General features: G+C 46.9%; 1 non-coding gene across 1 annotated transcript; it reads right to left on the bottom strand.

Moving 5' to 3' along the window:
- Positions 1-5,769: 5,769 nt before the first annotated feature.
- Positions 5,770-5,876, bottom strand: LOC116153198 (U6 spliceosomal RNA). Its single transcript, XR_004136986.1, has one exon. It is a non-coding gene; the product is annotated as a U6 spliceosomal RNA (small nuclear RNA).
- Between the last annotated feature and the right edge of the window lie 17,130 nt (positions 5,877-23,006).

Below are 23,006 nucleotides of genomic sequence, written 5' to 3'. Positions count from 1 at the left end.
AGACACGCAGGTTGCTTCCATGTCTTGACTGTTGTGACTAATGCTGCAATGAACATGAGAGTGCTGCTGACGTCTGGTCCACATAATGTTTTCCTTTCCTTAAGGATATACACCCAGAGGTGGGACTGCTGGATCATATGGTTGTTCTATAATTTTTGGAGGAACCTTCATGCGATCCTGTGCTTTGTGATGGGGAAAAACCTCCTTCCTCTACAAAATTCAGGGCCAATAAAGTACATATGCCACACAGAGGATCAGAGCAGGAGACGGCTAAGAGATCACCCTTGCCTCGTGTGGAAGTAGAAGTCCAAGAGCCAAGGGCAGACGGACACCCAGTGGTAGTGCCACGGTGTCCCAACCCCAGCCAGTGCTCCATCCATGCCCGGGTTTGTTTTCTACTATGGCCATGACAAATTATCACAAATGTAGGGCTTAAAATGACACATATTTATTATCTCACTATTCTGTAGACTAGAAGGCCAGAACTGGTCTCACCAGACTGAAATCAATCAAGGTGACAGCTGAGCTGCATCCCATCCTGGAGGGTCTAGGGGAGAATCTGTTCCCTGCTCATTTAGGCTGTTGGCAGAGCTCAGTTCTTTGTGGTTGTAGGACCAGGGTCCCAACTTTCTTGCTGGCTGTAAATTGAGAGCAGTTTCCACCTCACTCCTTGCCTCGTGGCCACCGTTCTATGTCTCCACAGCGAGCAGCGGCTGGTGTAGTCCTGCTCAAGTACATGCCTCTGACTCACTCATCAGCCTCCTCTTCCACTTTTAAGGACTCAGTGTGATTAGATTGAGTCTACCCGGATAATACTGTGGGGTAATTTCCCCATCTCAGGGTCATTAATCTAATCACAGCTGCAAAGTCTCTTTTGCCACGTAAGGTGACATAATCACAGGTTTAGGCGATTAAAGTGTGGACATATTCTGTCAGGATCTTTATTCTACATGCTGCACATACACACACACACACACACACACACACACACACACACACACACACACAATGGAATACTACTCAGCCATAATGAATAAAACAATGCCATTTGCAGCAACATGGATGGACCTGGAGAATGTCATTCTAAGTGAAGTAAGTCAGAAAGAGAAAGAAAAATACCATACGATATGACTTATATGTGGAATCTAAAAAATAAGGGACACAAAATGACCTTATCTACAAAACAGAAACAGACTCACAGACATAGAGAAAAAAATTATAGTTACCAGAGGGTAAAGGGAATGAGAAGGGATAAACTGGGAATTCAAAATTTGCTCCTCTTGGGGAGTGATGGAAATGTTAGCTGTCTTGATTGTGGTGGTGGTTTCATTGGTGTAAACATCTATCAAAATTCATGAAATTGTACATCTGAAATATGTGTAGTTTACTGTACAGGAATCATACCACAATAGAGACATTAAAAGAAGAAGAAAATACAAAAAAATAAGTACAAAAAATAGAACCCAGCCCCCAAATAACCGCCTTTAACATGTTGCTGAATTTCCTTCCAGTCTTTTATTCTAAGCAGGGGTTGACTATTTAAGACTAGAGTTATAATTGTATTAGACAAATGAGATTGTATTTTGCTTTTTTCACACAGCATTCTATTAGCTATCTCTTTGCCACATTGAAATAAACTCTTTGTAAAACCTTTTCAAGTGGCTGCCGAAAATTCCACTGTGTGGAACAACATGCCATAGCTTACTTAAAGATCCCTCTAATGTGGGATATTTTGGTCATGGTCATTATAAATGGCATTTTGATGGACATCTTTTGCATAAAACATTCCCCAGATTTGAGATACATTTCCCAGAAGAAGAGCTGTGGGGCCTAAGAGCACAAGCCCACTTAATGTTCTTGTCATCTCCACAGCGGGTGACTACGCGTCTCTGTTCTTCTGGGGCTGGTCCCATCTACGCATGTTGTCTAGCATCATCATGGAAAGTGCTCCCTTTCACTGTGGGTACCAGTTCGGTTGATAAATCATGTGATCACCCCACCCACAGGCTGCCCTGGGTACTCAAAGTGTCCCTGTCCTCTGTGCCGTCTTGTCCAGTGTGGGCGCCTGTGAGGGGGAAGGCTGCACCTCACCCCGTCCACTTCCAGGGTCTCGCCCAAGGCTTGGCTCCTTCATGCACCCCACCAGCCTCCACTGTGCTGGACACTGGGGTGCAGTGTCGAGCAGATCAGGGAAGGCGCATCAGAGGGCAGCTCTGGAAACATTACCAAGCGAGTCAATGAGACTAAAGGCTGTACATTACCACACTGTTTGAAATGAGCTGGACTGAATTTAAACACCCTCAGATTTTTCTTTTCTCTCTCTCTCAGGCGTTGCTGCCAAGCCGTATCTCCCCATTCTTTCCTCATGGGATGGGTTTTGTGAAGCTCAAAGATTACATTTTGCCAGTTTCTTCTCATTCTTCTAGGGTAGTGAGGTCTTATAATTTCAAATCTTGGTTCTGCATCCCAAGTTAGAGGTTCTAGCTTTGGGACATCCTCACATATGATCAGCCACCTTCTCCGTCTTCATGTAAGTCACCAACAGAACTGTAGTGTCGGGTCGGGCTGAGCACAGAGTCGGGTGACACTCCACTTGGCTCCTGGGGCAGCAATTCTTTGACCAGAACTCACCCTCTACAGCTGCTGAAGCATCCCCAGCTACAGATCCTCCCATGTGCCTCTCATGCTTCTGTTCCCTGCCCAGATACGTGGTCTCTGCAAGGAGCTGACTACCAACCCCTCCATCCCGAACTTGCACCAGGACTTTCTGTTAAAGCATCTGATCAGAATCCACTTTTCCTCATTGGAGAAACAGACAGCATTTCCCCCAGACATATATTCTGGTTTTTGGCCTCTTTCCTGGGCTTTGCACCTCCTGGAGAGTTGTAGGGTACAATTTGCCATTCATTCCTGCAAGTTCACATGGTACTTTGCGTTGTAATTTATCTGGACTTGAGGACCAGATATTCCTTAACCTGGATCAATCCTCTTACCACCATCTCAGCCATGTTAGGGTCAGTTTCCTCTTTTTTTCCCTCTCTTTTTAAAATGTATTAATTTATTTATTTTTTAATTGTAGTATCAATTTCCTCTTAACCATATTTTTTTCAGCCCTCCAGGGTGAAGATCATTTACATTGTTTAAAACAGCGTGACATCAGAATTGGGTGGTTCTCTTTTTTCCCCACCCCCATCTGCTTTAGCCCCCATCATGAGGCACCCACTGGGGTCCATCCAGGAAATGGAAGATGAAAAGATAAGTAGGGCAACGTCCTTGCCATCAGGAGATGCTGGCCTGGTGACACTGCCTCTGTCTCTTCCTTGTTCCGCTTGTCATCCTGAAGACACTAGCAAAAAGCACTGTTCCCTGTCTTTGGAATTTCAAACTATGGTCACGCCTATCAATCCAATACCCCCGACACAGACAAGCTGGGGGGGGGGGGGAAGAAGTTTTCCAAAGTGGAATGGGATGAAATGTAACAGGGCTGAATGCACTAAACGATGCAGCTGAAGGAAGTGGAAAGCTGGAGTCAGAGCTGTGGTCAGAACTGAGGGGGCTGGGCAGGGGGGGATGCCTGTTTATTCACTCAGCACCCGTGGAGAACCTCTCCAGTGCTAAGCCTTGTCCTGCCAGACAGAGACCTGAGCTGAATGCTAATAGGACCTTGCTTTTGGAGAGCAAGTGGGGACAGTGGGGTGGGAAACAAACCCCCAGACATCAACAGCAGTATTCCTATAATCACTGTGAAGAGATGGGGACTGCGTCATTTTGTTTAGGGAATTCATGGAGAACATCACAGAAGAGGCAAAGATCAAGCATTGTTTTGAGGGATGCATAGGAGCTCACTAGTAGGAAAGGTTGTAAAGGACCTTCCAGAGAGAGGCAGCCCATGTTCAAAGGAGTAGAGACAGGGGACTCACAGAGTGAGTCACGTGCTGCAAGAAAGAGCTCGGACTCCATTCTGAAGTGTCTTGCATGCCTGCTAAAGAGTTTGGAGCAGGAGAGTGACACTGTACGTGGAAGTTTAGGTGACTGGGCTGGGGCGGGTGGTACCACAGTCAAGGAAACCAGCAGAGAGGCGACTGCAGAACCTCCACTGTACATTCCTTATTCAAACCCTGACTCATTTTCATTTCTTCTGCCTCTCCTTTTCCTTCTTCTTCGTTTTTTTTAAGAATTAAAGAATTCTTTTTTAAAAATTAAAGAAAAAAAATACCTTTGATGATGGAAAACGTCAAACATTTCAAGAATAGGGAGACGATTAACTCCCCCTGAACCTATCCCTCAGAATCAACAAATATCAATTTCTGGCCGATCTAGTTTCATCTCCATCCCCACCCCTTCCCTCCATCCCAGATCATTTGGAAGCCAAACTCAAATAGTATATAATTTCCCCTGTAAATATTTCAATATGTCTCTCTAAAAGATAAGGATTCTTTTTTTTAAAAAAGCAATACATTATCACCTATAAAGAATCAATAATAATTCCTTATACCAATAATCCTCCAGTCAGGGCCCCTGTTGTCTTACTTTTTTCCTTCTTAGTTTGATATTGGTTCAAATCAGGATTCGCATAAGGTTCATCATTGCAATTGGTTGTTAAGCTTCCAAATAATTTTACATCTGTATTTCCTTTCTCCCATGCTGACAAATCCCAGTTGTCAATGATACTAACGTTATTATCACTTGCATTATTTCATACTATATATATAGTATCTCAGAACAATACCAGCTCTCTGCCAACAGGATAGTTATTGAAAATCATGTGTTCTCCCTGCCTCCCATTCTTTTTGTCCTAAGGTATAGCCCACCATGATAGTGCAGTCAAATTATTACGTTTTAAAGTCATATGGAATAATCTGTCTCTTTGTATCTACTAACCGGACATATATTTACGTTCTTTTGTTTCATTTTGCTTTTGGTTTTGGGATTTACTTTTTAAAACGGAATTTTTGTTTTATAGTAATGTAAAATATTTCCATGGTTCTAGTTAATCCTAAAAGTCCATGGGTTATTCAAAGAAGTCTTGCTTCCATTCCTGTTCCCTCTATCTAATTTCCTCCTTCCCTCCATGGATAATTTTAAGATTTATCTGCTTAAAAACACAAACAAGTCTTGTATATGTGCTTGTGTTCACATACTTGTAGCACATTCAAGATAGACCATAGTGCCCCATACACACTTTGCCTCACTCTGTTTCTTTCACTTATTATATCTAATAGCTTAAAGAAATACACCTCATTTTTTTTAACTTTTCAAAAAATTGAAGTATAGTCAGTTACAATGTGCCAATTTCTGGTGTACAGCATAATGTCTCAGTTTTATATATATATATATAAATATATATATATATTCTTTTTCATTAAAGGTATTGCAAGATATTGAATATAGTTCCCTGTGCTATACTTAAGAATTTTGTTTTTTATCTATTTTTGAATATAGTGGTTAACATTTGCAAATCTCAAATTCCCAAATATATCCCTTCCCACCCCCTTCCCACCAGTAACCATGATTGTTTATTATGTCTGCGAGTCTATTTCTGTTCTGTAAATGAGTTCATTAGTGTCCTCTTTTTTCTTTTTTCTTTGTTTTTTTAGATTCCACATATGAGTGATATTGTATGGTATTTTTCTTTCTCTTTCTGGCTTACTTCACTTAGAATGACAATCTCTAGTTCCATCCACGTTGCTGTAAATGGCATTATTTTATTCTTTTTTATCACTGAGTAGTAGTCCATCATATAAATATACCACAACTTCTTTATCCAGTAAAACTATGAAATGCTTCAAGAATTTGCATGTCATCCTTGAGCAGAGGCCATGCTAATCATCTCTGTATCATTTCAATTTTAGTACATGTGCTGCCAAAGCGAGCACGCACCTTATTTCTTTTTATAGTTGCATAATGCTCCATTGTGAGTATATATATTTATGTATGTACTTATATATTATATTATATATTTATTTATTACTTCAATCTATCCTCACATGAAGATATTCAGGTTGTTTCCCATTTTATTGGTATTATGAATATGCTGCTATTAACGGTCTCCTGCATGCACCTTTTTGTACTGTGTCTGAGGTAGATACCTGGAAGTGCGGCGTCTAGGTCAAAAATGTAAATGCGTATGTGATTTTGCTAGATGGTCCAAATTTCCTTGCATAGGGGTCGTCCATTCTGCATTTCCACCAGCGGTGGACAAGAGTGCTTGTTTCTCTACAGCTTCGCTGTCAGCGTGTGTTGTCAAGCTTTGGGTCTCTGTCCGTCTGATAGGTGAGAAGTGGTACCTTGGTCTAGTTTGAATTTCTGGTTATCCCAATACAACTCATTAGAAAGCACATCTTTCACCCACTCATTTACGATTTACTCATATCACAATTGAAATTTCCATACAGTTGGGTCTGTTTCTGGATTTTGTATCCCATTCCATTGGCCTTTATATGCATTCATCAATACCAAATTGTTTTAGTTATAGAGACTGTATAATATGTTTTAAGGTCTGATAGGCCTGCCTGCCAGCCTCCCCACCCTGCCCCTCCATTGTTTTTCTTTTCCAGGATTTTTCCTGGCTCTTCTTGCTTCTTTCTTCATCCAAATGAACATTGTAATTGTTAACTTATCTAGCCCTGCTTCCCCCATCCCCCAGGAAAAGACGGTATTTTTATTTGGATTGCAATGATTCAAAAAATATATTTTTTTAGGTTTTTCTGAGGGGAGATAATTAGGTTTATTTATTTATTTTTTAATGGAGGTACTGGGGATTGAAGCTAGGACCTCAGGCATGCTAAGCATGTGCTCTACCACTGAGCTACACCCTCCCTCCTGGATTGTAATAATATATGCATTAACCCAGGGATAACTAACTCCTTTATGACATTGAGTCTTCCTAACCAAGAGCACATAAGTTTCCATTTGTTCAAGTCTACTTTCATGTGTTTCAGTGTTGTTTTATGGTTTTTCTCATACAGGTTTGAACATCTCTTTTCACATTTAATCTTAGATAATTTATACCTTCTTCCTCTTTGCTATCATAATCTTTGCTATCTTCCATTTTTTTTTCTAACTGGCTTTGTTTATTTATATGAAATTTTTTAAATATCTTTTTTTAATTGAAGATTTATAATGTTGTATTAGTTTCAGGTATACAGCAAAGTGATTCAGTTATATATATATATATATATATTCTTTTTCAGATTCCTTTCTGTTATCGGTTATTACAAGGAATTGAATATAGTTCCTTGTGCTATATAGTAGATCCTTGTTGTTTATCTATTTTATATATAGTAGTGTGTATCTGTTAAGCCCAAACTCCTAATGTATCCCCCCTACTTTCCCATTCAGTAACCATAAGTTTGTTTTCTATGTCTGTGAGTCTATTTCTGTTTTGTAAATAAGTTCATTTGTTACCATTTTTTTAGATTCCACATATAAATCCACATTTAGATTCCACATTTAATATTTGTCTTTCTCTGCCTGACTTACTTTACTTAGCATGATAATCTCTAGGTCCATTCATATTGCTGCAAATGGCATTATTCTTTTTTATGGCTAATAGGAAAACTTTTGATTTGTATGTTAATATTGGGGGGAAGATTTGTTATCTAATATACCCATGTAGGTAAGTCTCAGCTGTGGACCAACTCCTGCCTTCATGAACCAGCTTCCTGCTTCCATTTTGCTGAAACCCTCCACCACATGGCCTAGCACAGGGTGACCCCCAAGCCATCTCTCTCCTTCTTCTATTTATTCAAAGGCCGTAGGAGCTTACCTCTCCCCAGCTGACTTCTGGCAAACAAGGCTCATCAAGTAACCCAGGCACAAAACACAACTCTGACACCAGACATCTAAAAAGACAAGCTGAAACGTTAAAAAAAAAAAAAAAAAAAAAGGATAATGGAGGCGGTATCAAAGGAGAGAAATGATGTGTATACATCTGGGAAGATTTGAGTTTAAATGCTCTTTGAATAAAGTCCACGGGTGACTTGCACATGTATCTTTCTGCTGGAGACAATGGACTGGATGGAACCCAAGGAGGTGCACAGTCTCTCCATAGCTTCCTGGTAACTCCTAAGAAAAGTGACTAATTGAAGTTAAATTAGAAACTCTATGGGTAAGGATTGGCTACCCTTAAGATCGATGTGTAGGTCAGTCCAGTGTCTTATAAAAACTTCATCACATTTTAATTGAGGAGTCTTTAATAATTTCTTTTTAAATTGTCTTGAAAAAAAAATGCCTTTCTTGCTTATGTGGTGAGGGCTATTGATATTCCTTAGACTCAGTGGTGGCTGTGAGACGCTGCTCTCTCTTTCACGTGGGTTAAGAAACCCTCAATGTATCTTGAGAAAAGTTCTTGGGAGGGCTGGCGCTGAGGAGGAAAAAAACCTGACAAGCCTCCACAACATCTCTAAGCCCTGTGATTTTGCTGCCTCCTCCCTACTGCAGTGCCCTCCCCTCGTCTCCCCTCCCCAGGATGTCTGCGTCAATGTCCCTTAGTCCCTCTCCCCAGCTCCTTCCTTTTCCAGTCTGCCCTGCACATGGGAACCTCCTTCATAGCCCTACTGCTCCAAGCTGACACGGGGGCTTGTGGGAGTATCACCCAGCTGGGGACCAGCGGGTAGCAGGCAGCCAGGATTGTGTCTCATTCATCTTTTCATCTCTAAAGTGCATGGTACCTGGCAGAAGCTCAACAGGGATGAGTGAATGAATGGATACATTCACGTGCATGTATGCACGAATGTACCCATTATCCAAAGAGTTTTGGCCCTTACACACTTGACTCTTTCCCAGCTGTGTCCTCTAGGGTAGCCCTAAAAGGGAAAAGGATTTTCACTGGTTGTTTTTGTGGGAGGAGGTTCCTAACAGCTCCCAACTTTGCACAAATCTCCTGTGTGTCTCTAAGTTGCTTTTTCCCACAATGTGTCTGGGACGAGGTTGAAGATTGGGGCTTGTGGGTCTTTGGCCTGCTTGGCATCCTCCTTCCGTGTCCCCTCAAGTGCCATCTTTATGCTTCTTCCTCCTTCTTTATAAGCTTGTTCTTTGGAAAAGAGCTGATCAATGCACTCACAGCAGTAAGGAGTGTCCCCTAGAAAGGGTCCGTCTTAGCCATTCCAGGTGTATTTGCACTGTAACAACAGACACAGCCTTAAGCCCTAGGAGTGACCCCAGACTTGACAGTGTTCCTGATCCCAGAGAGCCCATAGGAGGTCTTTTGGGTTGGAAGGGCAGGGGAGACTCAGGGCCATCTCAGGACTCTTGAAAGAATAACATACGATCAATCAGTCCACTAGGGGACGGGCCCTTGTTGTTGTCCTGACACCTCCTTGGCCACTGCCCGGCTGTTTATTCCACCACCCAGCTCCTCTCAGCCACAGCCCGCTCCTCCTTACCTCCTACATCACCTCGTGTTCCTCCGTTGTGGCCAAGTTTGTGTATCTCTTGATGAGAGGGGCAGGTTCCTTGAGCGAAGGAACTTGGTCTCTTGCTTCCTTCCAGTGCTCCTGAGTGCCTGCTGTGTAGCCAAGCCAGAAAACACCTGGCGGGCTACCTTTGAGCCTCTTTCTGGTCATTTCTGTGTCTCCAGTCAGATTCGCGTGGCAGATTGTGTTTCCAAAAAGAGCCACAGTACCATTTCTGCTCCCGTGTGCTCTTCAGAATCTTACTGTTCCCCATCAAGAAGCAGAGTGTAAGTGGGGGAGGGTATAGCGTAGTGGTAGAATGCACCACTTAGCATGCACAAGGTCCTGGGTTCAATCCTGGGTACCTCCATTAAAAAAATACTAGTAAAAGTAATAAATAAATGAATATAATTACCCCCCACAAAAAAATTGTTAAGAAGCAGTAGTAAGAAGTTTCCCTTCCCTTGAATCTAGGCAGAACTTTGTGTCTCGATGAATAGGATGCAGCCAAGTGATGCAGTGTGTCTTCCAAAGCCTCCTAAAGAGGGATAGGGTTTCTGCCTGGCTATTATATACTTATTACACTCACCCTGGGAACCCGGCTACCACCATGCTGTGAGGAAGCCCTAGTTAGTCTCAGTAGTGAGACCACATGGAGCAGTCCAGACACAAAGGAACTGAGGCCCCCTGGCCAGAAGCCAGCATCCACAGCCAAGCATATGAGTGGGCAAATCTTCTGATGATCCTGGCGCCAGCCTTGAAATCTTCCAGCTGAAGCCTTGACACCGCGGAGCGGAGACAAACTGTCCCATGCTCTGTCCAAAATCCTGACCCCTAGAATCTTTGCACATAATAAACAATTGCTTTGTGCTATTGAGTTTGGGGGCAATTTGTCAGACAACCCTGGTAACTGAAACACTGTGCAAGGATGGACAAGGCACTTCTCTTTGGGCCTGGATTTTCTTGTACAGCAGGTCTCTGGAACTTCTCTCATACAACAAATCTATGCCTACTGAACCACCAACTTTCCATATTCCCCTCATTTCATCCCACTATTTTATTGTCTACTTCTATATCTTTGACTATTTTAGATGCCTCATGTAAGAGGAACTGTGCAATATTTGTCTTTCTGTGACGGATTTATTTCACTTGTCATTTCTTCCAGGTTGATCTATGTGGTTGCAAATGGTAGGACTGCCTGCTTTTTTAAGGATAATATTCCATTGTATGTTTGTACCACATTTGCTATATCTATTCATCGGGTGATGTACATTTGGGTTGTTACCATATCTTGATTATTGTGAACAACGCTGCAATGAACATAGGAATGCAGATATCTTTTCAAAGTCCTAATTGCAATCTTTTTGGATATAAAGTGGGATTGCTGAATCATATTCTATTTTTAATTTTTTGAGGAACCACAATACTATTTTCCATAATGGTTACACTACTAGGTACCACTTTTATTTTATTTTACATTCCCATTGACGGTGCACAAAGATGCCATTGTCTCTACAACCTTGCCAACACTTGCTATCTTTTGTTTTTTTTGATAACAGCCATTCTAACAAAGGTGAGGTGCTATCCCTTTGTGGTTTTGATTTGCATTTTCCTGGTGAGTATCTTTTTGTATACCTGTTGGCCATCTGTATGTCTTTTTGAGAAAAATGTCTATTCAGGTCCTTTGCCCATTTTTTAAGCTGGTCATTTGTGTTTTTGCTATTGAGTTTTAGGAGCTCCTTATATATTTTGGAAATAAACTCCTGGTCAGTGTATGGTTTGCAAGTATTTTTTTCCCATTCCATAGGATGCCTTTTCAATGTGTTGATTGTGTGTGTGTGTGTGCTGTGTAGAAGCTTTTACATTTAATGTAATTCCATTTATCGCTTTTTGCTTTTTTTTGTCCTTCACTCCTTCTTCATATCAGTGAGCCTCACTTTCTCAGGTAAGCCTTCTCTCCCTCCCCACTGCCCCCTCCTGCTAGCTCAGGTCACCAATCATAAGCTCTTGGAATACTTCATATTGTTTTTCCACTCAGTTTGTAATTATGTATTTGTGGTTATTAATGAAACACGAACCTCCACGAGGGAAAGGGTCTCATTAGTCCCACTCACTGTGATGTCTCATCACTTAACATAGTGCCTGGTGCACAGAAAGTTACTGACAATGAATGGGGACTTGCCCAAGGTCGTACATTTAGTACTAGACCTGGGACCAGAACCTGGTGTCCCATGTCCAGGTGAAGGCTTTCTCTGCTATGCCAGTTTGCCTCTGCTCCAAACCTTCCGCTGCTTTTTTTGTGCCCAGACTGCTGACCATCTGGAGATCAAGGCATAATGTTTATACACCCTCCTCAAACCGAAAAGATTCCATCTTCATCTCAACAGCCACTTTCTTGCCAAAATAAGCCAGGAAAGGTTATGGGAGTGCCTGGATTCCAGCAGGAGTTGTGTGGGTCTGAGCAGAAAAACAGAAAAAGGAAATATCCCAAAATGTTGATTTGTTTAAATGTCTTCACGAACTTAACAACACAAGGAAACCAACAGAGACAAGCTTGTAATGAAGTAATCAGCCGACGCTGCTAATATTCCAGTTACATGAAATGATTCCCCACATTTCATGGGGTAGATATGAATAGGGTCATTAAAATATGGCCAAGGAGGGAGGGAGAGTTTACTTTTTCTGTCTCCTTGGAGTCTGTGTCTGAAAGCTCAGCAGGAATTTAAACAAATAGCATGGAGGAATGGTGAATCCGATCATACTTAAAGAAAAAGTCCCTTCCAAAACATCTCTTTCCTTTAATAAATACATTGACTTCTGCAAGTTTTGCTTTTTAAAAACCCTGCAGAGGTTTTTTTTCCCCTTCTGGAGAGCCTATTTGAGAAAAACAAAATTAGCATCAAATTGTTCTGATATGGTTCTACATATTTTTTTTTTCTGTAGGTCAGGAAATAATTGTTATCTCATATAAATGAATGTAAGGAGAAGGCAAAGAAGGTAGGTAATAGCAAATAGCAAATAATGCTCCCCCTTTGATTACAAAGTGAAAAATAAAGTTAGGGGAGGGTCAATGGTAAATGGAGAGATCTACTGACAAAAGGGGTTATATCGGTAAAATAGGCTTGTGAAGGGAGGGTAGAATTGGGTTTCTGAGTCTGGCTCCCCTGCATTCTAGACAAGATGCAACCTTAAGAAAAAGGGCTGAAGGGAGGGATACCGTCACCACCCTCAACAGGGAGAATTTAGTCGAACTAATGGTACAACGTATTGAACTCATGGAGGATGGCAGTTCAGTGGCCTGACCTTGGACAACCTACTTAACTTCTTTAAGCCTCAGTCTTCTTGCCTGTAAAATGGGGGAGAAGATCTACCTTACAGAGTTTTGTAAGAAACAGAATGTCACCTAGCACATAGTAAGGGCTACACAAATGTTAGGAAGAAACAGAAAACGGTCCCCCAATGAGGCACTCTTTGGGTGAGGACCCTCAGCCCTTAAGAAATGGGTTGGGGGACACTTTAGCCAGCTGCCCTCATGCTTCTCCAAGCCAGGAAGCTCAGTTCCGGGCTGCGGTGCGGCTTGAGGGCTTGGGGCCCGTCACCTAGTTTGCTTAAGCAAGTTGTTTCACACACATACACCCATACACACGTTGGCCCGAAAATTCAGTGAGGTTTTTTCTTCCTTCTTCCTCTGTTATTGTTGGGTTCTGATTACTTCCATCTGGTTGCGGCAGCTCGAGTGGCGTCTCTAAAAAACAAAACAAAATAAAACAAACAAAAACCCTCCCTACAAAACACATGCACCAAACCTAGAAGGCTGCTTCGCTTCTCACCAGCACGCGCTCAGATGGCGACTCGTGTGAGCCGCGGCGAGGGGCGCAGGCCGGACCCCGGCACCTGCGCGCGCTGCTGGCTAGAAGAGGGTCCTCGCAGAAATAGCCCCTGTAGAGCCAGCCTCCCTCCCCTCTTTCCCTCCCGTCCCCGGCTTCCGCCCCGGGGCCCGGAGAAGCGGGCGCACTGAGAACAGCGACCCGGGCATCTCCCGGCGGAGGGGAAGGAGGAGGTGGGGAGGGCGGGTGATTTAAGAGATTGAAAACAGAGCAGTCTCTGCGCCTCAGCCCCGGAGCTCATCTGACTTGAGTTAGCGACCCCCCCCCCCCAACCCGGAGCCTCAAAAAAAGTGTTGGGGGCTGCCCCGTTCTTTCGTTCTCGGCTCGAACTTTCTTCGTAGGTGTGCTTTCCCTCCTCGGTGTTGGGGAGGCGAGGCCGCCCCTCCCCTCCGGGTTCCCCCGGGTCCCCTCCCGGCGGGTGCGCGCGGTGCGGGCGGGTGCGCGGCGCACGGGTGTGCTCCAGCCGTGCGCGCGGGGGCGCTGCGCCGTCCCGGCGGCCTGCTGGACTGCGGGAGTGCCGGAGCTCGCCAGCCGAGGCAGCACGGCTCCGCGGACTTTTTTTCAAACTCCCATCAATGAGTCTTCGAGGAGGAGCGGGAGGCGGCGGTGGCGGCGGCGGCGGCGGCGGACGCGGAGGGAGGCGAGGAGGTGCCGTAGGAGTCGGAGGAGCGAGAGGAAGGAGCACGGGCCGCGCAGCGTGCCGGAACCTCAGGGAGCTACCCGCCCGCAGGCGGTAGGGGCTGCCAGGCCCCCAGCCGCCTCTCGGTCCCCTCCCCTGCCTGGCCCGCCCCGCCCTGGCCGGACTGAGCCCCGGCACACGGCAGCCCGCCGCGGGTCGCCACGCCAGCCAAGTTGGGATGGGGGCCCGCAGCCACCGCCCGGCGCCCCAGAGGCCACCTGCGTACTAGAGGCAAACTTTTGTCTTCTTCGGTAAAGTTGCATTGGCCTTCTTTTGCTTGCTTTTCGTTGCGAAGTGTGCCCTACTCCGGCCGAAGCCGGGCCGAATAGGATGCTGCGCCGTCTTGGAGGGTCCCGCGGCCGGGTGCCCGCGCCATGGCACGGGGATCTGGACACGGGGCTTAAGGGGGCTGGGGGCCACGGGGGCAGCCCCGGTTTGGGTCTAGCCAAGCCAGGCGGGGACTTAAGGGAGGCCCGAGGGCTAGGAACTCGTGGCCGGGGGACGATTTTGCATACCCCTTCCCACCTGGGTGAACGAGCCTGTCTTCTTGGGGTACGCAGCCAAGCCGGCCTCCACCCCGTCTCCACTGCGCCCGAGCCTGGGGCTGTTTTTTCGGGAGGTGGGGGTAGCACTGGAGGCTGGGATGCTGGGAAGCTCCGAGAGGTAGGCCATGGGAGTGTGTCTTCGGGGAGTGAGTCGTGTGTGGCGGGGCTGCAGACAGCCACTGTGAACTTCTAACTGCACTTCTCCGCGCTACCCGTCCCGAGTCCTGCCTTTCTTTCTTTCTCGCTCCTTCCTCCCCCTCCTCAGGCCCTGTCGCCCCCTCCCCCTGGTCAGGCTCTCCTCCCCGGTCTCCCTCCTTACTTCTCTCCTCCTCCTCTCTTGCCCTCCGCCCTGAGAGCCGCTTGACTTCCCGGAGGGATCCGCACGTAATCCCTCGCCCTGTCCTCGGGTCCCCCAACCCCGCACTTTCATCCCCGCCCCCACTCATCGTCCCCACCGCCCCCCTCCCCCGGCAATCTCTCAACAAGTATATTTGCTGAGGAATTTGAAAAATCCACTACTGCAACTTGATCTGTGTGTGATGGATGGGGAGAGGCGCGGAGAGAGTTGGGCGCCAATCCTATTAAGGGTTTAGAAAGGGGAGCGTTTTCCCCGGACGGGGGCGGGGGAGGGGGCGGCGGGTAGTGTGCGTGTGTGTGTGTGTGTGTGTGTGTGTGTGCGCGCGCGCGCGTGAGTGCGCCCGCCGCCTCGGGGAGCTGGAAGTCCACCCAACTCGGCGCCTTTTCAGGCCGGCAGTAATTGCTGTCATTTCCTAGGAAACCCGACTTCTACAGCGCGAGGAGCTCGGGATGGAGCCCGCGCGCTTCACCCAGGGTGACCGGCCCCAGAGGCGCTCGCGGGCCTTGGTTCTTCCCCAGGGTGCCTCCCCCAACTCCCCTTTCTTTTGTATAATTTTCATGTGGCTTTCAGAGTTGACCGCGGCTGGAAAAGTAGACGTTTCCCTCGAGTCCGGTGCCGGGCCCCAGGGGTCTTTTAAGCTCTCCTCTGCCCTCGCGCCCGGGCATCCCGCGCGGTGCACGGCCTCTAGCGCGGGCTTTGCAGCCTGGTGGCCGCGGCCGAGTCTTGCGCCCCCGCCCCGCCGCCCTCGCCGGGCGTGTGAAGGTTTAATCCCGACAGCTTCAGATAAAGGGAGCAGTTGTAAAACGCTCATATGCTGTTTGCAGACGAGGCTCTGGGGGATGTTGGAGAATTTGAAAGTAAACGTTTCCCTCGCAAGCGGCATAAAATAGTGTTTAAACAAATATTGTATTGGCATGCTCAGGGGGCTCGGTGCCAAAAAGTAAAGTAAATAAACTGTGCAATCCCAAACATACAGCGGTGGAAAGCGGCGCAATAGGCGGGCTTGTCAAAAGTCTCCCCGATGAGATGTGTTTGTTCTGGTCACCTCACCTACAAGCCCCCTCCCCGCCCATTTCCTTACCTTGGCTGAGAGCTTCCTTCTCTCGGCTTCCCTGTGTGGGGTCAGGCCTCCCCCTGTCTGGGAGCGCCTTTGGAGTTGGCTCCGTGGGAGGAAATTCATTGTGTGGCTACTTGGGCTGGTCTCCCCAGGGCCGGTGAGGGCACCCTGGCTACACCTGGCTGCTTTGAGATGTGGTGCCCTTTAGGCTTTGCCCAGCTTCTGGTCTGCCCTGGGGCAGTAATTCCAGGCCACGCAGATGCGCCCCTCTGGGACCGTCCTTGTTTGCGTCTTTTGCCTCTAACCTCCCTTCTTGCTCCTCTTTTATTTCCATCATCTTTCTTGCTTTCGTTTTCCTAGACTTGCTGCTTCTCCCCTTTCCGCTAAAGGTTCCAGGAAATCGTGAAGACATTCTCCCCCGGATTTAAGTTCCACTCAAACCCCAGAGTTGGCAGTTGTCTAAGAGTTTCAAACACAGTTATATTTTGTGATATTTAGGATGGTTGGTATTCCCCCTTTTCTTTAAGAAATGTGCTAATTGTACGAGGTTAGTTAGTGATTCTAGGAGGATTTAAACTAATACATGATGCACCCCAGTTGTGGTGAGGAGCCTGTTCACCCAGGAAATAACCCTCAGGTGATCTGGCTGTCCCTTGGTTTGGCATCTGAGTGAGAAACCATAGTCCGAGCAGTCTGTTTTCAAAGTCAATGGGTGAGAATGAGAATGGGAGGGGGAAAAACACTCTCAAACCAGGGCCAGGCTCACCAAGGAACAAGGCGAGACTGTTAAGAGATGAGTTTTTTTGTCCTTCGTGGGAATTCTTTTGAGGGGATTTTGCACAGGGCTCAGACTCCTTCAGCAGAGCCTTCTAGCTGCTCCCAAACTCACACTGACCCTGGCCATGGCCTTGGAGGGGACTCTTGACTTGGCCCATCTTGAAGGGTGTGTGGGGTTAGGCCCTTCTGGTGGGGCGGCCTTAGAAAGGGGTGCCCCTCAGGGATGCTCCCGCCCACGTGTGGGGAGAGATCCCTGAATAGAAGAAACCCTTTGAGTTGCCTGGTCCAGGAGAGGGGACCACAGGGCCACTGGTCAGCGACTCATTGCCTGCTGAGGGGGTCTTGGGGGCTGTGTACTGTAGCTGGCTTGTTTGCACTGCAGACTGAAAAATACACAAATACTTCATGCTTTTTGTACTCCCACAAGTGCCCTGTACACAGTGCAGCCCCTAGGGCTGGATTAGCAAACCAGGGGATTCAACAGGCAGGCAGACAAAATTGAATATTTGCCTACTAAACACGCCTCTTCCATCAAGGCCTCTCCTGGCCCCCCAGGGAAGGGCGGGGGGTGGTGGTGACCTTTACCCTGCAGATGCCAGCAGTTCCCTTTAAACTGGACCAGGAGGTTGTCCTGTGCACTTTGAAAGGCTGTGTGACCCCTACACACCCAGCTGGCTTGTTAAAGCTTAAAACCGGAATCCTACATCCTTGTGTGTTCTAGGGGTGGGGCAGCCTGCCTTTTCCTTGGGGAAAGTGTGTGTTCAGTTGGGCTTCCTTTCATCTGAATGACGCTCGTTCATGCTGGTGACGCTGAGGCAGGTGGAGCAAACTGCCTTACTTCTTAAGGATGGGGGTGGGGTAGGTGGGTTCCTACCTGTGCCAGGGCCGGTTTCCCGGTGCATGCAGGCCGGCCAGGCCAGGTGGACCTCGCTGTGGGCAGCTGCAGCTGTTCCCGCTGGACTGGGGCCCTTTGAAAAGGAACCCTGGGGAAGCAGTACCCCCCACTCCCTCCTTCTCTTCAGTGTCAGAGGTGCAGACAAACGAAACACGTGAAGAATGCCAAAGAGAGAAACTGTATTCTCAGATTCCAGAAAACTCAGAGGCCAAATAGGTGATGGTAGCAAAAATCTGAACAGGCAGCAATTTCAGTGAACAAGGCTCACTCACTTATACAGCAGGCGGGAAGGGAGACTGCTCTGTAATTTTTGCCTCATGCTTGTTTAAAAGACGATTTGGAAAGGGGTCATCAGACAACTTTGTCGTTTGGCAGTGGCTTTTGCTCAAGAGCAACAGCTTAGTGGCTTTTAAAGAAATACGTGACATCAGATTCAAAATTACTTCTTCTAAAATTAATTTAAGTGTTTGCTGTGGACTGTAACGGATTTTTTAAAAAAAATCATTGATCGTTGTTTTTAGATTTTGAGGGTGACCAAAACAGCCTTTACCTACAAAACTGTGTTTAAAACCCTGGGAAAATGCACCAATGATAACAGCATTACTTTCTTTGTGTTTAGTCTCTGTTTCCCCCAATTCCTTCATCAGCAAAAGCATCCTCACTAGCCCTGTTCATGTTCTGATTCTGATTCTTAAAAAAAAAAAATAAAAATAGGAGAACTCATTTAGGATATGACCAAAGAGTTCATATTAAACTGGTGTTGAGACTGGGTTTAAATTGAGTAAGTTAATGTGGTTTTGTGTGTCTGCCTGTGTGTTAAAAAAAAAAAAAAAACCAGGTTGCTGGGAAGTGTGTTTTAACTGTGAGTGCCCAGTTTCATTCATTAGCATAAGAAAAAAGTTTTAGTGCATTTCCTATTGTCTCGAATGAAGAGTTTCAGCAAAGGGAAGGAAAGCCGCAAAAGGGTGATGGCCCATTGAGATTCTTCAGCAGCCCCGGCTCATCATCTGCCGCTGAAATCTGTGATCGGATATCACTTTTATCTCACTTTTCCATTCTCTGGCCTTTTTCACACGTTCACTTTTGTCAGGGTTTATTGATTATGTTTTCTTCTCTGCAAATCTGTGGAAAATTTAATGAACCAAAAACAGCAGTGAAATAAAGGGGACTTTTTATTCATTAGCAAGCGATTGATTTCCCCCCTTCGGTCGAGGGCCCCTGGCCTCCAGCAAGTGAGGGGGAGGGGGGGAGGAGGCGGGTGGCCCTGAGGCGGGCTGAGGCGGGGCCTCCCTGCTGACCAGCACCGGCTCAGCCCGGGACTGCTGTCCCCACTGAACGTTAGAAGCTCCTTCGTAATGGCTGTGCTGGGCCAGCCTGAGTCTACTACGCTGCAGATCCCAGCCTCGTTCTCCAGGATCCGGGGTGGGGGGCTCAGGCCCGAAGGAGGTGGGGCATATCTGTATTCCTCACCCTTACAAACCATCTGAGTGCCTGGGCCTTCCCAGGGACAGAGTATCGCCCTTCCTCCAGCCCCAGCTCTCAAACCTGTAATTAAGCAAAGCCCCTGGTGTGATTACACTTTGCTGACTCGGCTGGGTTTGGAGCTGCTTCCCTCTACGGAACAGGGTGAACTTTTAGCTCTGCTTTTTGCAGAGGCTTCTGGGCAGCCTGTGATCCAATTCGATTGCACATACGTCTGTCTCTTCTCTCCCATCTCCCTTCTCTGTCCTCTTTGTCTCCTTTCCTTCTATCTTTCTTTCCCCCTTTCGCCCCTCTCGCCGCTCTCTGTCCCTCTCCTCCCTCCTTCTCTGTCCCTTCTTTCTTTCCCTCGCTCTCCTCTCTCTCCACCCCCCATCTCTTTATTTTTGCATCTTTTTATTTCGCTCCCCCTCCTCTCATTTCTTCCTCTCCCCACCCCCGGCCCCCTTTTCTGCCCCGTGTTGGACTGGCCGGGAGGCCTCCGGGAGGCGGCCTGCCTAGGCCGTGGGGACCGTGCCCGCGTCCGGGGAACATTCAGTGCCCCGAGCGCCCGCGCGCCGTCCGTGCCGCGTTCCTCCCACCTGCCCGCCGGCCTGGTTTGCGGCGCCGGAACAATGGCCACATTGTCCTGGCTGCGCACCGGCGGGCGGCGGCAGGCCGGACCCTATTCGTGGCGAGTCGGGAAGAAAGCCAGCGGGCCAGATCCAAATCGGCCCGCGCCGGCGACGCCGCCTTTGTCGCCCGGCGAGAGACGGGAGCGCGCGGGGCCCGGCCTCCCCGCAGGGAGCGTTGGCGCGAGCCTGCTCCCACCTGGGGAAGGAGCCTTCTGCAGAAGGTGCCCTCCCTGCCGACTGCCGCTGATTCTCCCTCCTTCTTCCGACTGGCTCACCCTCCCCCTTCTTCAAGAAGGGGATTCCACTTTAGGTTACAGTTTGCAGAGTGAACTGAGCGCATTTCATGAGAGCCGGGAGAAGAGGGCCCACGTTACCAAACTTTGGGTGGTGCGAGAAACTTTCTTTGTATCTGTGAGACTGACTGTAGCCTCCTTTTGCCCTGACTCCCCCACCCCAGAGGCAGGAAAGGAATGGTGGTCTCTCAGAATAGCAACCCTCCTCTCCCCGCCCCCTACCCCACCCCAATTCGTCTTGACCTGTAGGGATTCAAGATCTCTTAGCACTCAGAAAAGGAAAGATCTTTGAATGCTTAGGACGTTAAAAGAGCATCCGTCCTCGGGTCCAAGCAGACGCTTAGCAATGCCTCTTTGTGTGGTGGACAATGCAATAAGTCAGCCCGACTTTTGAGCCACATTTATAAGGAACTGTAAGGGCCGCTCAAGTACACTTGTGCTAAGTTGAATTGATTGAAATTTAATGGCGGTTAGTGGCGATGAATGGTAATGATTTTCCAGCGTATCTTTGGCATACTTGACATTAATAACCGGAGTGTGTGTGTGTGTGTGTGTGTATGCGCTCCAAGAGCCTGCCACACACGTGAGGTGGTAGCATTATTCATTTTCTGAGATGCCAGTCCTTCTCCTTTCCTCAGATCCTTTTCCTTCTCACCATAATTCAGTTGTTCAGATGATTTAAAAAAAAAAAGAAAAGGAAAAGAAGAGAAAAATCTTTCTCCATTAAGCACGTACATCATGTCAACATAATTTGGAGCTCATGATTTTTTTTCAATTCCTGCATAAATCAGCTTCTAATATACAGAATGTGATGAATTTGTTTTAGCTGCCATCATGAATTAATGTTATGCAAATAGAAGCTTTGCAGGTGAAATGATTTACTTAATACTTTCAACTTCTAATATTTAAACTCATTCATTATGTTAGGAGTTAAAAAAAAAAAACAAGCCCATATTTTTAAACCTGGGATGGGGAGATTAGTATGCAAGTATTTGCAGTGTAGGCAGACCTTGATGGCCAGAAAATAGCTCTTAATTTGCTGATTCTTTCTTTGAGAATCTGTAGTTCACCAGGCAGTGGCTTAAGAAGCAGGGGATAGAAGTCTTACCAAGTTCTATCTTGGTAAGGAGGAAGACACAAATGTATTGAAATAACTTGCACATGACCATCAAGGTAATATATCCTTTGAAACTGAACCTGCTCTGCTTTGGGAACTAAGGAAGTCTTCTCTTTTGAACTGGTCTTGAAGGATGAGTCTTGACTGAGCCAGGTGGAGAGAAGGGTGAAGGGGCTCTGATGTCCCCCGTCCCATCTTTGTCATTAGCTGGTTAAGACCATCTTAAGAGTGAGTCATTAATACCTGCCTATGAAGGTGGCAGTGGTACATGTGGCAGTGGACAGAGGACCCCACCCCTCCCTAACCCCCCAAAAAACTACTAAAAGACTTTCATTATATATATAAAATCACCTTTTCAGGCTGTTTTCTTCTGGAAAAAGTTGAGGAAATGAGTAAAAGTCATGGATGAGTTCACTATGAAAAATAATTAGCCTAAACCCGTTGGGGTTACCCTCAGGGAGAGTGAGACCCGTCACTCAAGAGCTGGGTGACCTGACCCAGTGCAGGTCGCTTTGCCTCTGTGGGAGGAGGGACTTGACAAATGTGATCTCTCGGATCCTTTGACTTCAGAATCCTGGGAGCCAGCACACTCTGCCTCTCACAGCCCTCTCTAGGAGTCAGACAGCAGACAGGGTGGGAGCACCGGAGCCTGGAGAAAGTGTGGGGTCTTGATCTTGCTTCTGCTTCTGGGGAGAGTGCGGAGAGGCTCTTCTCAAGGAATATGCCCCCCTCCCCCTTCCCCTGCTCGTCACTCTGCCTAGTCAGCTGTAGCGCCGGGCCACCTCCGGGATGTGGTCACAGGGTGAGTGGGAATGGAGTGGACTTGGGGACATTGGTGGGGGTGGCAGAAGGAGTTCAGTCTGTGATGGCCTTTAAAGTCTTTCCTGAAGGCTATGGACAAGTTGAAGGGAGGGCTGACACAGAAATATGTCTTGGCTCTCCAGAGATAAGAGTAGAGTTTTGACTTTACTTCTCCAAAAATTGAAGTCATCAAGATCTGATGACAGGTTGAAGGGACATCACTCAGCCGTTTCTGCCGACAGCAGTGGCTTGTCCGGTGGTGATACATTGTGTGTCCAGGCAGTGACAGCTTACTTAGGGCCAGCCCTCGCTGTCTCCGAAGATCAAGGTGAGGGGACGGAAATCAAGGTGAGCTGACGTCCCTGGTGCTCATTGGCTGAGGGTGCACATGAATTGTCTTGTTTATGTAGAGAAAGAAGAAATGAGACTTAGCAGTTACTCAGGCAGAAATTTTGAGGTATGCTGATGTTAGGAAGGAAGAAGAGGGTAGGGTTTGAATGTAATTCAGATGTTTTTATCTTTAGAAGATACAGTACACGTGATATTGTATGTTACTTACATGCATGATGTAGTATGTTCAGTTACCCTTCCTCTCAGTATGAATCGGGCTTGTGTGATATGTGTATTTATGCTGATATACATATACGTGTAAGTCTTTTAACTACCGGATCCCATGATGAATTAGATTTTTTTCTTCTCCTAAAATGCACTTAAACAAAAAAGAGAACTAGCATGAGAGAATGCTATCGGAGAGAATGCCAGAACGGAAATGAGTTATAGAGGCAAATCTGAGAATAAAGCCTTTAGCATCTCTAAGCGAGGTTCCTGGGCTTCCTGCGTGGGATTCAGGTGGGAAGCTTGTTAAGTGTGCAGATTCTCAGGCCCCAGGGAAAATCTCTTGCATGTGAGTCCCTCCGAGGAGGGGGATGGGGGCTGAGATCTGCATTTTATCGAGGATCTTTAGGGCGGGATGATGGGGATTTAGTGTTTTCTTCCTGTGATGTCCCTCACTTCCTCTGTGATTTTTGCATTCACAAAGGGATAGCTTTTGCATCTGTAAGGCTGGATAAATAACCCTGGATTGGCCTCAGTGAACTGTAAGACTTTCC

The sequence above is a fragment of the Camelus dromedarius genome, chromosome 4 (assembly GCF_036321535.1).
Source record: "Camelus dromedarius isolate mCamDro1 chromosome 4, mCamDro1.pat, whole genome shotgun sequence".
Lineage (NCBI taxonomy): Eukaryota > Metazoa > Chordata > Mammalia > Artiodactyla > Camelidae > Camelus > Camelus dromedarius.
The sequence above is the reverse complement of the archived record's forward strand: the minus strand, read 5'-3'. Positions and strand labels throughout refer to the sequence as shown.